General features: G+C 44.8%; 1 protein-coding gene across 1 annotated transcript in view; it reads right to left on the reverse strand.

The window, feature by feature from the left end:
* PDLIM4 (PDZ and LIM domain 4) overlaps positions 1-17,339 on the reverse strand; it is a 104,131-nt gene that overhangs the window by 32,503 nt on the left and 54,289 nt on the right. The window lies entirely within an intron of this gene.

Below are 17,339 nucleotides of genomic sequence, written 5' to 3' on the forward strand. Positions count from 1 at the left end.
AATTTATTTTAGAAAAACTCATACAAGTCACCCAGAACACTATAGTGGATACATTTAAGGCTCATGAACGGTTCGTTGTGGTTTGGTCAAGGGTCCTGCATTTTATGGCAGAGAAAAACACAATCCCTGCTAAAGCCGCTTACGGTCCTTGGGTCCGATTTTAGCTTCTTGTCTGCTTCATAATAGGGCTTAACACAAATATTGGAAGCACTCACTTGGCTCTTTTCAAGATCAATCATGCCACACATAAGGATTGACACGTCATTTAGTCTGATGAAAACTGAACGGTTGCAGCTAAGCTTGGTTGTGGATACAGGGCCTGGTTTTGTTTCATGGTTTTGTGTATATGTCAATTATCTTTGTTTTGGTATCTGTTTGTATTCAGCACTATTATTCTGTTTTGATGATGTTACTTTTAATAAAACTTATTAAAATAAAAATAAAATAAAAGGATCAAGATTCTCATTAAAAAAAAAGATTCTCATAAAAAGAAATTGGAACAAAATGGGCAGTGAACTTCTGAGCCTGAGAAAGGTTGCACTGGATGGTAGGGCAGGGAATCAGAGGACTCTTTAAAAAAATGGCAATTGCTATATTATATACCAATTACTGTAACAGTAGTCTCAAAAAGCCCTCCTGTGACACAGCAGGTAAAATGGGTCTGACAGATGTTTATGGGCTGGGGTTCATTTGCTTGACCTGTGTACCAGCTGCAGCTGCATTCCTTCTTTGCTTCTGTAGTGCTTTATTATCACTGACCTTGTAGATTGCCTGTGTAGAGTCTTGGCATCATGTAACCGTGGGATAGCTTTCGATTCCCAGCTTCGGCTCTAACGGCCTGGGGCCCCTTCTCCCGCATGTGGGAGTCAGGCCAATTGGCCTATGGATGGGGGGGGTGCATACAAATACCCTATATCCCATTGTGCTTGTAGAAACTTCACCATTCTTAACAATGACCATGTTACTGCATCTATAGCTCTGCAATAAAGTATAAAATTTCTGACAAGCGTGTACTCAGTTGTTGGCTGTGGAACCTGACATTCTGTTAAGAATCCATCATTCTCTATCTGCGCGCCTCTCTCAACCCGAGATGAGCGACGAAGAGGAGAACCCGATTCCCACCATGACGGGGGAGGAAACTCCCACTACCCAGATGGAGGTACTGGTGACCACCACGCCACTGGCGACTGTTCCCAAAAAGGACAAGGGTCCAGGGACCTTACCAAAGACAACTTCGACCCACTTGTTCCTGACCCCCTCGGGACAGGGGTATCGCCCAGGCATGCTGCGGTGGAGCCAGTCTAATCCAGACTCCACGGTCGAGACGTATGTGCTCAGGCAAGGGCCCCGAAGGGACAGCCGGTTCAATATGGGCTTTGCATCCGTGGGGTTTTTTCCCCCTTTCGGGGGAACCATGGAAGCACCACCTAGACCATGGGTGATGGAGAGGTCCAAGGCGCAGAGTGGCTGTGTATCCCCAGACGAGGGATTGGAATGGGCCCAACGGCTGGAGGTGGCAGACCGGGAACGACGCCAGCTAAGACGGGAGCTCAAGGAAGTAGTCCAGGCAATCCCACAGTTGGTGGTCCAAGCCATAAGGGCCAAGAGGGAGGCACAACCGGCAGCTCCTGTCCCCCCCCCCAACCAGCTCCACCACCACACCTGGCAGATGCGCTGGTGCCGGGACCCGCAGAGGGGCCGGCCCCAGAGCCACGGCCAGGCAGCCCGAGAGGCCCCCTACACCACCACCCGAAGGACCTGATTGAAGCCACATTCGACGGTGACCCAGAGGAATTGTCATACTTCGTGGTTCCAGTGATGAAATTTGTGGAAAGGTCGGGCCACCTGTTCCCAGATGACAGCAGCCCAGTGGATATGGTGGCTCCCCGCTTGCGAGGAGTGGCTGCGGCTTGGTATGTCAGGTTGCATAACGCGAGAGGCCCGGAGCTTGTGAACTGGGATGCTTTCATGTGGGCGTTGTGTGCCCAGTTTGAGGATCGGAATGCCGGGCCCAAGGCGAGGGCATTCTTACGCACCCTGAAGCAAGGGAAGCGATCGGTGAGAGAATACTCCTCAGAGTTTAAGTTACATGCGGCCAAAGTCCAAAATTGGCCGGATTAGGTGCTGGCTGAGTTGTACCAGGTGGGACTGAATCCTGAGATCCGTGAGATGGTCCTGCGTGCCGTGGACCTGATCTCCCTCCCGGCATGGATGCAAGAGGCGGAGAGTGCAGAGACTCGCCTGAACACCCTGCGCCTGGTCATCACGACAGCGGGGGGGATAAGCGTACCCCTCCCCAGCAGAAAGTGAAATTGGCGTGCCCCGTCGAGTCTACTCGAGAGCAATGGATGAGACAAGGGCTGTGCCTAACGTTTGGGGAACGGGGCCATTTCGCAGCCGATTGTGGCGGAGCCAGCCTGGGAAAACATCCCGAGCCCACGAAGGCATGCCCCACCACCCCAGGAAACAAGCCGCCAGGGAAACCAAAATTTGCCAAGGTGCTGCAGGTTGCCCCAGAGGAAATTGAGGATGAATCCAGCAAGGAAGAGGGAAACGAGCTGGCGGGAAAAGGCCAGGTCCTGCTGTGAGAGGCGCGGAGCAGCTGGGCCCAATCCCGGAGGTGCCAAAAGCGGTGAGCAGCTACCCCCCCTATTTTTCATGACTGTGACTCTCATTAACCCGACTATTGGAACTCACATTCGCGTGACAGCCCTTATTGACTCAGGGTGTGGGAGGGACCTCATCAACCCCTCTTTGGTAATGGGGCTGGAGGCGGGGGTGGTGAAGCTGCAAGAGCCCTTGATTTTTACCCAAATGGATGGGTCCACCATGAAGGAACCATGTGAGTTTGAGACTGTCCCATTGTGAATCAGGGCGGGGGATCACTGGGAAGAACGTTCATTTGTGATCACCCCAGCTGCCAGGTTCCCGCTCATTTTAGGGGGGGCCTGGTTGCATGGACATGACCCGTATATTCTCTGGAATGAAGGGAAGGTGCAGTTCATCTCCCCTCGGTGTCACTTGCACCGGTGGAACCCGCAGTGGGATCTTCAGCCTACAGTGGAGAACCCCAGGGTTTGCTTGGCCCAAGACAAGCTGCTATGCACCCCCCCCCGAGTACGGGATTTTGCCAGAGTTTTCGTAGAAGAGGACGTTGATGAGCTCCCACCCCACAGACACTCGGACTGCAGCATTGAAATATTACCGGGCCAAAAACTGCCCAAGGGGCGCATTTATGTGATGGACTCGGCCAAGAAAGATGAACTGCATAAGTTTATCGACAAAAACTTAGCCACGGGTTTTATCCAACCGGCCTCCTCCTTGTTTGCGGCCCCAGTTACTGTTTCGGAAAAAAAAAGGATGGGGGCTTGAGGTTGTGTACTGACTATAGAGGGTTGAATGTGGTGTCATCGACCAACACCTACCCCATGCCTCTGAAGCCGAAGCGGCTAAAGGAAAGATCTTTTCAAAGTTAGATCTCCGGGATGCCTATTTCTGGGTCCACGTAAGGGAGGGGGATGAACATAAGACTGCCTTTAATATGCCACTGGGACAGTTTGAATACCGAGTAATGCCCTTCAGTCTTCAGGGGGCCCCTGGGGTCTTCATGAATCTGATCAACGAGGTGTTGCACAAGCATTTGTTTAAGGGGGCCCTTGTTTACCTAGATGATATCTTGCTGTACTCCCCCGACCTGCCTTCACACGTGAAATTGGTGAGGGAAGTTCTAACCACGTTGCACAAGCACAAACTGTTCGTGAAACTCTCCAAGTGTGAGTTTCACAAGTCACACATTGACTTCCTGGGATACCGAATATCGGATAAGGGGCTGGAAATGGACCCGGGGAAGGTGCAGGATGTGTTGGGGTGGGAGGCCCCGCGAACCCGCTAATTACAAGCTTTCCTCATTTTTTTCGAACTTTTACAGAAATTTCCTGCCCAACTTTGCCCAGATCAGTTTGCCTCTCACTGACTTATTAAAAACGAAAGGGAAAGGGCCGGAGGCAACCAAACCGGGGGCACCCCTGGCTTGGAGTAAAGAGTGCCAGGAAGCGTTCGAACGCCTCCTGTCAGAACCCGTTCTAGTCCACCCTGATGAAAATAAAAAATTCATAGTGTAAGTCGATGTGTCGGACATGGCCATGGGGGGTGCAATCCTCCAAGAAGGAGAGGATGGATTAATGCATCCATTAGCATACGTGTCGAGAAAGTTCAATGGCACGGAGTGTAACTGGTCGGTGTGGGAGAAAGAGGCGGGGGCAATCCGCCTTGTGCTGGCTACCTGGCGGCATTGGCTGGAGGGAGCACGGGTTCCTTTTGAGGTGTGGACTGATCACAGACTCCGCATGCGGGAGTCAGGCCAATTGGCCTATGGATGGGGGGGGGTGCTACGAATACCCTATATCCCATTGTGCTTGTAGAAACGTTGCCATTCTTAACAGTGACCATGTTACTGCATCTAAAGCTCTGCAATAAAGTATAATCTTTCTGACAAGAGTATACTCAGTTGTTGGCTGTGGAACCTGACAGGTAATTTGCTTGCACTGTCTTCTTCCAAAAGGATTTGGGAAAGAGGGTACAGAGGATGGGGAAAAGAGAATTGAAGCATGATTAGAGTACAATCTAATCTAAAAAAAGCACTCCCATTTTGAAAGTGAAGAAAAAGCTCAGTGTAGAAGCAGTTATTCTCAATTGCTGTGAAGGATGCAGAGAACAGACACATTACTCCTATGTTATAAACAGTAGTACAATGCAAAAATCATCCCAAATCACATATGCATGTAAAGCATTTTGTGTGCCTCATCCTCTGAGCCACATGACTGAGCAGTGACATCAGTGATTGCTTGACCTGCATGAACAGTGCTTCATATGAAACGCCCACAACTGAAAAAAAAGCTGCAAGCCAAAAATATGCAATACTGTCAAATGACTGTTTGGCCCAATATAAAGATACCATTTCAGCAGCTGTTGTCATATCACTTGAAGGACATTAACAATAGAGATGGTTAATATATCATTCTAATGTAACGCCCTTGGTGGTCATGGTTTTTCTGTTTCAGTAATACACAGTGTCCATAACTTCTCCAATAAAGATATACATTGCTTTCTTGGAAAACATATTTACATATATCAAGTTTTTACAGCCTGTTCTTATTTTAATAAAAGTTGAAAGTCTACATAACAATTTGTCCTTTTTGTAAGCTCTTTTTTTCTCCCATCCCTGACAAGGTGCCAGCAGTTGTCTTGTACCTCTAATAACACTAGTATTTTCTTATCCTGTTGTTTGCCTAGCATTTTGTTTTTGTTTAGGTAAATCTCCCTTCTATCTTGTAGCAAAAAACAAACAAACAAGCTCCAGTCTAGAAGGAGAAACAGCCCGTCTTTGATGGTTGAATAAAAGTATTCTATAACATTTATTCTGTGCCTCATATATCTTTAGTAATCAAATCCTTGTTGTTAGAACAGCTTCAGTACCTTAAATTTAGGATACAATTTAGGAAAAATTGCTTCTGCCCAGTCTTATTTACAGTATGGCTTCTGTGGTTCTAATGCTCAGTGCAAGGGAAGTTATAGGGGAAACGAGGAATGTTTGGGAGATCTGAACTGATCTCCTTTGTATTAAAACTGTGATAAAAGCAACATTAAAATGTAATAAAATATAGTAATGCCTTTAGGAACTGTAGTGAGATTCATTTTAATTAGTATTTTAGCATTCCAAGTGGCTTAAATCTATTGTATAGATTTTATTTCATTTTACCGAAAACAACTATTCAAGAGTGTTTTTAGAATAAACATGAATGGTAATTCTGGATGATTTCTTTCTGGATAGCCCCTATTTTAGTCTGCCTCCTTGGAATACTGACCACACAGGGTAAAAAAGCAGGATATCAGTCTGGAATATATCTTGGTATTAAAAGTACAGATGGAGTAATGCCTTCAGGAGAAGGGTGTGCAAACAAGCAAGGAAAATTCATGATGAGACTGTTATTTGCAGATTTTGTCAGCATCATATCTCAACATCTTTATTGCCTCTACAGCCAGTTTTGCATGGGAGTAAGAAGCCTCTCGTCCATGATAATCACTAACTAGACCTAAAAATATTTAGCAAAAGAGTGAAAGAATGATACAATAACAATACAGGAATATATCCTAACAGCAGGGGGCATATGGAGTATCATACAGAATCCTCAAGTTCCTGTTTGCTCCTTAACATTACAATTGAGGGCATCTGGCACTACTGCAGCAGCTGGCTGTAATATTAGATCAACATTATGGAATCCAGGCAAACAGACCTGCGCTTGTGTTAGTTTCCAAATGCACCAGATCCCGCCAAATTTTGTACCCCTTGGAAACTCTGTTCTGCATGCTGTCTGTTTACCCTTTCCAGGAATATAACATGCCAAGGCACGCTGAAGACACCACCCTCCCCCCCAACACACACACAGTAGCTGGTCCAAGGCTGTATTTTCAGCATGTGTTTATTAAAAGAACTTTTCATTTGGGGCAGCTTCCGTGTTAGGAAGCTTCAAAAGACTCATCTTGTTTCAAAACTATTTTCACAGTCTCTAAGGATTGTCAGGTGTCCCCTGTCCACCGATGGGGGATGGGAGGATAGAGTGTCCAGATCCAGGTTGGGAAACTCCTGGACATTTGGAGATGGAGCCTGAGGAGGACAAGGAGTGGGACCTCAGTGAGGTACGGTGCTATAGAGTCCACCCTCCAAAACATCCATTTTCTCCAGAGGAACTGATCTCTGTAATCTGGAGCGCAATTGTAATTCTGAGGGATCACCGGGTTCCAGATGGATGCTGGCATCCCTACTTGAGTCTGTAGTTACTGTCTAGGTCACAACATGACATACTTTCATTTCCTAGATTAGAATGCCAGCAAGTACTGATGGTCCGGTAGCTCTCCGAGGCCCAGATCTGACCCAGAACCTCTAGTTGCAGGTAGACTACAACTATGGATTTTTAGTACCTACTTAATATGTATTTAGATTTAAATTCATTAATGTTTGTTCTATTCCATTTTTATAGTACACTCCTTCCATTTTTATTGGTAGCCCAGATTTAAATCTGGTATAATTTCTACTTCTATTAGCATTTAAACATAAAACTCCAAAGGTCACTGAAATGCCAATGTAACAAACTCTGTATGTGGTCCAGTAGATGGCTCTGCTCCTGGAAGGCAGCAAATGATTAGCTATGTCAGATGAAACTGAAAACAAAATTTTAGTAGAATCTACATCATTCTTTGTTCAGAAAGAAGCTGAATAATGCTGTATTATTTTGCTTTCTTCATTATACCATGGAATTTTACAAATATTGAGCTGTTTTCTTCAGAATCCAATTGAGAGTCTGGGATCCTAAAGATCTCCATATTTATTGTGGCTGAGGAGGAAAACTTTTTTGGGGGGGAGGAGGGTTGTTTTCAAGACCAGAGTGGCTTCCCTCAGTTTCCCCAGTCATTCATTTATGCTATATATCTACTACTTCTTCCATCATGCCAGTTATTCCCCAAGGATTCCCAACTGAGCTAATTATCCTTCCAAGCCAAAATAAACTCTGCAAATCACTTTTTGAGCTGTAAGCACTGTATTTGAACATTCAGGGGACAGGCAAAGAACTCAGTGATAAAACAGATGCTTTGTATGCATAACGTCCAACACACTTAAGAATCTTCGCAGGGTTACAAGAAACCTTTGACTTGGTGTTCTGCTACCAATCAGAGTACACAGTACTCTGGACAAGTTAGGCCACTGATCTGATTCAGTATACAGCAGACTTGGCAGAAGGCAGCTTGTTATTTAGAGTAACAGTGATTTCCAAACTAGTAGGTAGGTAGAAAAAAGTAGGTTGAAAAATATGTGAAAATGGAGTAGTTAGTCCTAAATGAAGTTGACAACATTTTTAGGAGTGTATTTCTAGATATATAAAGTCAGATAAATGTTACACGCATCTCCCAAGTTCCAAAACAGGGTGGTTTTAGAAAAGGAGCAAGTACCATCGACCATTGCCATACCCTCCAGTACTTGGTTAATAAATAAATAAATGAGTTCTGGAGAAGGCATGTTGGCAACTGCCTTCATGGACCTAAAATTGGCATTTGATACAATCTCTAGACCACATCTCCTTTACTTAATTCAATAGCTCTACAGCCATCCCTCTGCCCAGGTTAGATGTGGGGAGTTAGGACAGCTATTAGAGCCTTTCACTCTGGACAAAGGAGTCAAGCAGGGATGTTTACTTGCACCCCTGTTGTTCAATTTATATATAAATGATCTCAGATCCTGTATCCTGAAGGAAGCATGTCATCTTCCACATTTATCCAAGCACAAAGTTCCAGTCCTTCTATATGCTGATGATGCAGTGATAATGTCTAGATCAATAATGGGCCTACACAAGCTGATAAAAAATTTCACGCTTTAGTGTTATCAAGAGGGCTTGTCCATCACTGTGGCAAAAACTAAGGTCATAGTATTCACCAAAAATAAAAAGGGGGAAATCTTCAAATGGGACATACCAGGCCAACCTATGGAACAGGTCAATCAATTTAAAAATCTGGGAATCTCTTACATGGAAAATACACTTAGGTCTAGCAAGGAATACAGCCTTGAGAGTAGGGATAAAAGGACAAGTCCTTTTGTGGATCAAAAACTGGATAATTAATAGGAAACAGGGAGTGAGTATAAATGGGAAATTTTCTCAGTGGAGGGTGGTAAGCAGCGAGGTACCGCAGGGATCAGTACTGGGTCCAATGCTTTTTAACTTGTTCATTAATGATTTGGAGTTGGGAGTAAGCAGTGAAGTGGCTAAATTTGCAGCCTGGCCTCCACTTCCCTACCCACCTTTGCTTCCCGCACAGCGTGGAGCTACCTGCTCTGGCCAGGTGGTGGAGAGGGGTCTCAGTGCCCTAGCCCCCTGCCGCCACCATCTACACAGCAGCCCCTGAAGTCTTAGCCAGGTCTGCCAGAGCTCCCCGCCAGGTTGGAGGGTGAGGAAGCCAACGCTGGCTGGGTGCAGGTGGCCAGCTGCTCACCGAGCAGACGGGGCTGGGTGCCATGGAAGAGAGGGCGCCCAACGAGGAGGGCGAGACCCAGATCCAGGAGCTCCATGGCCCTGGCACACCAAGTGGGGACGGCAGTGCCTGGCCCAGGCCAGGGGAAATGTGTCCCGGGGAGACATGCCTGCATGCTCCTTTCAAGAGCTCATTGTATTAGGGACTTCCGGTTTATGGCCACACGCTGGCAGACGCATCTCCCGGTCCTCCTGGGGATGTGATCTGCGCACCAGCGGATGGGGGGGGTGACGGGTCACCATCCCCTTGGAAACTTGGCAAAAGCTTCCTAGCCATGGGGCTTTTGAGGGGCGACCTCTTTGCCAGCGTGATGGCTGGGGAATTGAGGCACTCCTCTGCCCTGACGGTCTTGCTGCTGAGTGTCCGTATGGATCTAGAGCCGCTGACCAGAACAAGAGTCAGAGATTGAGCGTTTTGAATGTGTGTTGAGCGAGGCCGTATGACCAACAATGAACAGTGAGTTGGGTTAAGGTGAATACGAGAATGTAAAAAGAAAGCTACCCCCTGGGAATGGTGAGAAAAGTGAGCAGGGGAGGGGCCCCTCCCACGCGCATGAACTAAACAATGAAATACTAAGGGGAAAGTGGAAGAAAAAGTGTTGAAATCTGTTTTGAGAGACTTACCAGAGCACGGATAAGAGTGTGGGTGTATTTCAGAGACTTTAGCAAGTTTTCATAAAAGTAAACAATCCATAAAGATGGCGGGGAAGAGGGCAGAAAAAGACAAACCAGCAAAAGTGAAACCAGCGGAGAACATGAGCCCTCGACCGGAAGAGATCACTGAGTTCACGAAAATGTTGGCAGATTCCTTGCGCCCTCTGCTGGACCAGATGACTAACATCAAACAACAGCTGACAACTCTATAGAGCAGATAAAGAATTAATTTTCTCCCTTTCTCATAATACAAGAACCCATGGACACTCGATGAAATTGCTGAGCAGTGGGGTTAGAAGGGATGAAAGGAAGTACTTCTTCACCCAAAGAGTGATTAACACATGGAATTCACTGCCATAGGAGGTGGTGGTATCTACAAGCATGGACGGCTTCAAGAGCGAATTAGATAAACATATGGAGCAGAGGTCCATCAGTGGCTATTAGCCACAAGGGATAGATAGGAACTCTTGGTCTGGGGCAAGTGATGCATTGTATTCTTGGTGCTTGGGGGGGGCAACAGTGGGAGGGTTTCTAGTGTCCTTGCCCCACTGTTGGACCTCTTGATGGCACCTGGTATTTTTGGCCACTGTGTGACAGAATGGTGGTCTAGATGGGCCATTGGCCTGATCCAACATTGGCTTTTCTTATGTTCTTAGGGAGGACAATTGTAAAATACTTCTGCTCATTGGGAGGTTAATTTGTCCCCTCAGCCTTTAAGGTATTTAATGCTAAGGTTCTAAACCAATTCCTGTATGGTGCAGAAATTTGAATTCAGGATGCTTCTGAAAAAATGGATTCCATCCAGTATGACTTTTTCCAGTGCTTATTGACTACTCCTAGGCAATGCTCCCTCTAAGCTGTGGAGTCTTGTTAGCAAAAATTCTACTTTGTGAGCTACTGGCATTAAAGTTGTGAGCGAGCAATTTGGCTACTGCATAAAGTAGTTAGCTCTGGAGCCATCCTTCCTGAGCTAAGACAAGAATGTGTGAGCCGGAGGCTAAAAAACTGTGAGCTAGCTCACACTAACTCAGCTTAGAGGGAACACTGCCCCTTGGTGTATCTCAGGCATAGCACTGAGAACAGAACTAGGCAAATTATCAATGGAAGATAGGGCTTGGATTAAAGCATTTCTCTTTAAAGTAAAGGTTTTAAAATTTGAGGGAGGATCTACTCAGGCTTATCCAGGCAGATAAACATTATAGCCAATGGGATCAACTATTGCAAAAGAAAATCAAATGCCTAGAAAAAACAAATGATATGATTAAGAATACAGAAACTAAAGACATTATAAGACAAATTTAAAAATGTGTAAGGAAGTTGGATGTTACAAGGCACAGAAGTCGGTTCTTGCATTTTCCAAAAAGTCAAAGGAACTCTACATGGGGAGCCCTTTTTGTGCTTCTTTAGCTTGACTGATTTAGTGTCCCTGCCCTCCCGGCGTTCCTTAGCAGGGGTGTGGACTTCGGACTTAGATGTCGGGACCGAGCATTTCAGCACCAGTCTATCGACATCGGTAGGAGCCGGTGTCGAGGACATTGCGGCTGTCAGTGCCGAGGCAGGGGTCGACATCGAAGCATGGCCTGAAGTGTCTTGAGGTGATGCCATCTGAGAGAGAGCTGTCTTCAGCAAAGCTGTACGAAGCCTTGCAGCTCTGTTCTTTCTTGTTTGCCTCGAGAATTTAGAGCAATGAAAACATGAGTCCATGTGGTGGACTTCCCCGAGGCACAAAAGGCAAAGAGAGTGTCTGTCAGGGGAGGTGATCTTACTGCCACTTTAAACACCGCTTAAAGAAACCCCACCATTTGGCCATAGGCCGGGGGTAGGAAAAACCTGCCGAAGTGGAGTACACACTCAAGTACAGTCCCAAACTGTAAGGTTTTCTTTTCCGTATAGGTAATCCACAAAAGAAAAAGAGAAAAAGAAAGAAAGGCCAAGTAGGCCAGGAAGAAAAAATACCGACTGGAGCGGAGAAGATCCTAACAGCGTTGCGGTCAGAAGAAAACTGGCGGGATTGTCGTGCCCCTCCTGTAGTCATGTGCACTGGAGCCCTGCATGTGACTTGGGAGCGGGTGCGAAAATCCCTTTTGCTTTCGATTATACTGATTGGGTCGGCGCAGGCACACTATATCCCAGAGGTGTGATACACAGAGACCATGAAGAAAATCTAAACCTCCTTTAAAAGTCCCTCCCATCATTTAAATTTTTAAATCCAGCGATCTGAGACTAGCATGAGACTAGACTCATGCCGCTTATAAAAAAAAATTAAGAATTTTATAATGAGGGGAGATTGGAGCTTATACACTGATGAAGGGGGGAGGATGGCAGAAGGTGCAGAGTGGGCAGAATGACTTTAGCGGAACGACAAAGAAAATCAATGTGGAACGACAAAGAAAACCTGATGCACAAGCATGGTGAAAGTGAGGAAAAACACCTATGCATAATAAGCCTATGTGTTCAAATTATTCTTCCTTATTTTGTTTGTTATATGGCCTAGCAATAGTACAGGCCACTTTTTTCCTTTTGATGAAACCCAGAATCAACATGTAAAGCTGCTTTGTGCTGTGTCAGACAATTGTCCCATCTCTTTATGATCTTACATTTTGTGATCTAGAAATTGTGATCTTACATTTTGTGATAGTTTTGATATGCCAGAATCTGGAACATTTCTAGATCAGATTTTACTATTGCTCATTCACTCTTGTCTCGCTTTAAAAGGCTGGATCTGTCTACACAGATATGAAAGATTCTGGTAGATTTAACTCTGTATTTCCAATTTGTACTTGACCTGTTCTAACAGATCATCTCTGCTTACCCAGTTGTCTATATCTTACACTGTTTGCTATGTTGCTGGTATTTTTTTCTTAGCCTCAATGCAATTGTAAAAGTACATATATGTAAATGATCATAAACAATTGTAAAGGCACGTCTATGTGAATGCATTACCATAGGAAAATCAGAAATTATGTGCTTTTGGGGTCTTAAAAAACACATTTCAAAAGACGTGGAAAAAACTGTATGACTGGTATAATATAAATGCATAGTTTAAAGTAATGAAATTTTTGGTATTATTAATCTCTTGTAGTTAAATAGAAACTATGGTAAAAAGATAAGAGTATACAGAAACTTAAGCAAACCTATAGAAAGCGATTTAAGAATTTTTTTAAAATATGGTAATAGAGTAATAAGAAAACATACTGATCTCTTTGTAGGTCTTATATATGTAAGTCGTTGTTTGTTTATATGTTATATGTATGTATGTATGTATGTGTATAATATGAAAAATAATAAACGTGTACCTATGGGTACTTAAAAAAAAGAAAAGAAATTATATGCTTTTTCTTGGCTGAGATGGTAGGCTTAATAAACTGAATACTATTCTTAATAATCTGGAAATCAGATGGTCTTGTCCGTATAATCCTCCAGGAGAACAGTTTTTCTCATCTGGGACTCTGAACAAACTATCCCTCTGTATTATTATTAAATAAGTATCCACAGAGTTTTCCAGATGATTCAGCATGACATAAAAAAGCAACTGACAATGTTCAGTACAGTCCAGAAAGGCTTTTTCCCTTAAGCAGAACCAAAGAATTGGAATTATTTACCTAAAGAACTGGTTGCTTAGTTACAAATGGAGCTACATTAGAACGGTAACAAATGAATGCAGAGTGATTTATTCACAGGAAGTGACTGCGTGGAAAACAGACATTAAGAACTGTAGACATCACTGTGTCCCCCACTGGCTTCAGTCACATTGGTAAAATATATCAAGGTAAAAATAGGAACTTTATATGATTTTTACAGTTTTAAAATCAAAAACACCAAACTCCTCCCCTAAAATATACTTGCAAGTTAAGATGGTTGGGAATACAATCCTGGCTATCTGAAATTGTTTGAAACAAAGCTGAAATTTTCTAGGTACTTGTTTGCTGCAATAAATCCTGCAGATCCCCAGTATTTAGATATGTATGATGCAATTATTGAAGCCCAGTGAAATTTCTGTTTCCAAGCCCACAGTCTATGAGAGGGCTCTTGACCTGTCAGAGCTGAGTAGAAGAGAAAATTCCACCGGGGAATTCCACTATGAGCCTTTTCACTGCTGGGAAGGATCTTTTTTCCTCATTAAGAACTGAAATGACAGTTAATGTAGCGCTACATTTCTCATGAAAATTGGCCCTCAAAAGCAAGAATTTTCTGCACATTTAGGCATGATTTAGTCTCTTTCAACAATAATTTGGCTTCTTCCTATAATTCTTCTCTTTGTTTCCAACCTAGTTAAATATTTACTGTTATCGCATGATGAACTGCCTCCCTCGCGACAATTATAAATCACTGGTCAGTTATCCAATCTTTTTTCCCTTGGGGAGGTAGAGGATAGCCCAATGAACAATATACATGGTTGTGATAAATAATTACATCTTCTTCAGCCCTGAAATCTAACTATTCTGGTGAAAGGAGCAGCAAAAAAACACATCCTGGTTGGAAATATTTATTGGTTTAATTCTAAATACTACATTTTAAAAATACAGTAATGGTCTTATATTAAGACAGTGAATTCAGATATCACTGTTATAGCACCATTATATCCCTATCTTTTAGTAGATCTGTAAATAATAATACAATATACCACACTTTTTCTTAGTAAAGACTACTAAATGTTTGAGAAAGTTCTCCAAAATGTTCACATGACTAGCAGGTGGTCTGGTCAGTTCACATGACCAGTAGCTACTCTCCAGGGTCTCAGAGGTCTTTCCCACTATTTGCTATTGGAGATCCTTTAAGCATACATCTGAAGGGTTAAACCTAGGACCCCATGTATGCACAGCATGTGCTCTACTACTGAGCCCTTTTTCAGATTCAAATGAAATGAAATGATCACATCCCCACTTAAACAGGAAAGAACTAGGTATGGCTAAACAGAACAAGTGATGATTAAGGATGGTCCAGAAATAATTAAGTGGTCAAATATCACAATCTACCTAGAAATAATCCACAGCTCTAGATAATTTAAGGATTTGTGGGCCTCTTAGCCTAGTCCATGCCAAAACCTGATGAGGTAATACAGATCAGTGATACTAGTGGTGCATCAATGGACCATGCCTAGTTAGGGCTGCCAACCTCCAGGTGGCCCCTGGAGATCTCTCACTATTGCAATTGATCTCCAGATGACCAAGGTCAGTTCAGATCAGAAAACAGTGCTTTGGGTGCTTTGGGTGGTGGACTCCATTGAATTATACCCTGCTAAGATCCTTCCCCTCCCCAAACCCCACCATTCCCAGGTTCCACCCCCAAAATCTCCAGGTATTTTCCAACCCAGAGCTGGCAACCCTAAGATCATCACTTCTATTGCAATGGAGCCCAGAAGCACTAATTATATTAAATTAATTTAAATGGAGCCAGATATTTTATATGGAGCTAATTAAATTGGATTAAATTAAATTACCAGAGGAGGTGGGTAGGCAGGGCAGAATGGCTTGTCCCGGCATCTCAATGCACCTGCACCAGGCGGGAGGACTCTTTTTCTCCAAATCATTCTCCCCACATCCACACACTTTCCCCATTGCTCTCAAATCCCTTCTTTTGCAACCAGGTACATCTTAAGCAGGTGTGTTTATTGCAAAATCCTTTTTGCGCAGGCATTAGGGCAGGGAAAGCCAAATCTCTTGGGCTGAACCAGTGTTGGGATAGGGGACCCCAGTACAAAAGTTATGGGACTATTCCAGAAAGTTGCCAGCCACCCACCCCTGCCCCCAACTTCCAGACAAACGAGAACCCGGCAGGTGTATGTGCTGCCCCAGATCTCACAATATTTTCCCCATTTGCAGACCTTATGAAATGATGTAAAGTAGTTCAAAATGGAGGACAGGGGCTGGAGGGAGGAGGCTTGAGGAACCATTTTTAATCACTGAGGAACCCAATGCCACGGCGCTCAGCTCAGCCAGGAGAGGAGCTGCCCTCTTTTCTGACTCTCCACCCCAGCTTGCAGCAACTCACAATCTCCACAATCATCAAGACCCCAAAGGGGGACCACAGGAAATTGATGTCTGGGGCCACAGAGCACCCTGAGCCTCCGTGTGCCCTGGTGGGGGGTGGGGGTGGCGCAGGCGCTGACTTTAGCCAGCAAACTGGCCATCCTCCAGTTGGCACCCCCTTAGAAGAGGACCTAGGCAAGCAGGCAAAGAGAGCAGTGGGCACATGGATGCACAGTGGCCAGGTGAGCTGGTGCCTGAAAGGTGCATCCGCTGCCGCTGAGGTGGGGGGTGCTGCAGAATTGAAAGGGGGCACCCCCCCATGCACTCCACTGCTGGCTATGGCCCTGTCCATACCTCTGCCTGTCAAGTTCTCTCCCCAATAAATTAGTTTATTGTGACGGCATCATTATTTGTGATTTATGCTAGAAAGAGAACCAAGTTGAAATGGAGTAAAGCAACAAAATAAAGGTCCCAGTAAAAAAACCCTACTGTAATCAATTGTAATTTCTCCAGTAATGACATTAGATTAAATGACATATTTCAAATTAATTCATTTAGGGGTCCATTCTGCATTAATATTATTATGTTACACTGACTTCTCTGCTTTTATGAAGGAGAAAACATTTATCAGTGTTTTCTGTCAACTTTCTCACTAGCAATTTGATCTGAAGAACTCAGTTGTCTTCAAAATAGGAATGCCATTTGAAGGGGGGGGCAGGGAAGAGCCCTGTACAAATTCTTTCCATTCATGGTTGATTTGAATAACAGTAGCTGTATCGCTTCTGCATGTTTCTGCCATTAAATCAGTCCTCAGACATGCTTGGCGTTCCCATGTGATTGGGAATCTAAAATTGTGCCAGGGTATTAACTCATCCTTTGTTTTTCTAGAACAGACCCCTCCCACTTTTGCTATGCACATTGTTAAATTAAACTAAATTAAACAAATGCTTCTTTTGTTTGATATCACGGTTTCAATTATTTTTTTTACATCTTACTTGTTAAAGAATGAAGCTTATTGTAACAAAAACCAAAAAAATCCTCCAGAAGGATTTTACAGTTGGTACGTAATATCTTGATTCAAACTTACAATCGTATTATATTTGCCTTCCTCCCTGATTGGAAAGATGCTAAGAGGAACACTACAGGATATGGAAGGCTCACAGTGTACTTGTAATCTGTTTTATTTACAGATGTGTGAACATACTGGAAGGTTTACAGCTGCACACTTCCACTCGTCTTGCCCACGGGTCTTTTGGGGCTGGAGCACGCCAGAGCGCTGCTCCGGAAGCCCAGGTGCCGGAACAAATGGCAGTGCCAGCAAGCCCCGCCCCAGGTCCCTGCGCTGCAGCCCCCTGCCACCTCCCCGGGCCAGCACTGGAGCGCTGCGGCTCGTGGGAGGGCAGAAGAGGGGCCCCCACCGCCTCCCAGGGCCAGCGCTGCAGCGCTGCAGCCCATGGGAGGGCAGAAGAAGCCCCCCCACTGTCTCCCCAGGCCAGCGCTAGAGTGCTGCAGCCCCTGGGAGGGCAGAAGAGGCCCCCCGCCTCCCAGGGCCAGCGCCAGAGCGCCGCGGCCTGTGGGAGGGCAGAAGAAGCCCCTGCCATGTCCCCGGGCCAGCGCCGGAGCGCTGCGGCTCATGGGA

Source organism: Gekko japonicus, unplaced genomic scaffold (genome assembly GCF_001447785.1).
Source record: "Gekko japonicus isolate JY-2015 unplaced genomic scaffold, Gekko_japonicus_V1.1 scaffold376, whole genome shotgun sequence".
NCBI lineage: Eukaryota > Metazoa > Chordata > Lepidosauria > Squamata > Gekkonidae > Gekko > Gekko japonicus.